General features: G+C 39.1%; 1 protein-coding gene across 1 annotated transcript in view; it reads left to right on the top strand.

Annotated features, from left to right (window-relative positions):
• The window catches only part of LOC119586809 (monocarboxylate transporter 9-like), a 7,556-nt gene extending 7,144 nt beyond the window's left edge, over positions 1-412 (top strand). The window contains exon 5 of the mRNA XM_037935533.1: positions 1-412. This exon is cut by the window's left edge and continues 602 nt beyond it. The gene's annotated coding sequence lies outside the window, so the exon portion shown is untranslated.
• Positions 413-447: the final 35 nt, after the last annotated feature.

Below are 447 nucleotides of genomic sequence, written 5' to 3'. Positions count from 1 at the left end.
CAGGAACCAACGTACAGTGTAAATAGACTATACTCTATTCTAAGCCGTAATGTTGCCGCCCATCACTTTGGCTACAGCGTCCAAGAAATGTATTCCAGCAACGAATCCATCGCCCAGCTTTCCAACGAGTGTTTCCAGCCTCTTGTCCGAATGTTAGGCGATTTATGTTTATGATGACCGTTGTTAATATGGCTGGTTCTGAAGCTGTGGCAGTTGGCTCCGTGGAAAGGAGGTCGTGGGGAGGCTCACTGTGCAAGAACTGGAAATGCCGAAGAGAAGCTCAGTTCAATCCTTTTGCTTTTGTATTTTAAGTTATTAACATATGATTTAAATTTTTATTTCATTGTAGTATCCGCTTGTATTCATTTGAATAAATACACTGAATAAACAAAATAAAACGTAAATTGCTTCAGGTGCATTACAATTACACCATATATATTACTTCTT

Source organism: Penaeus monodon, chromosome 22 (assembly GCF_015228065.2).
Source record: "Penaeus monodon isolate SGIC_2016 chromosome 22, NSTDA_Pmon_1, whole genome shotgun sequence".
Classification (NCBI taxonomy): Eukaryota; Metazoa; Arthropoda; class Malacostraca; order Decapoda; family Penaeidae; genus Penaeus; species Penaeus monodon.
Note: the sequence above shows the minus strand (reverse complement) of the source record. Positions and strands in the feature narration are given on the sequence as shown.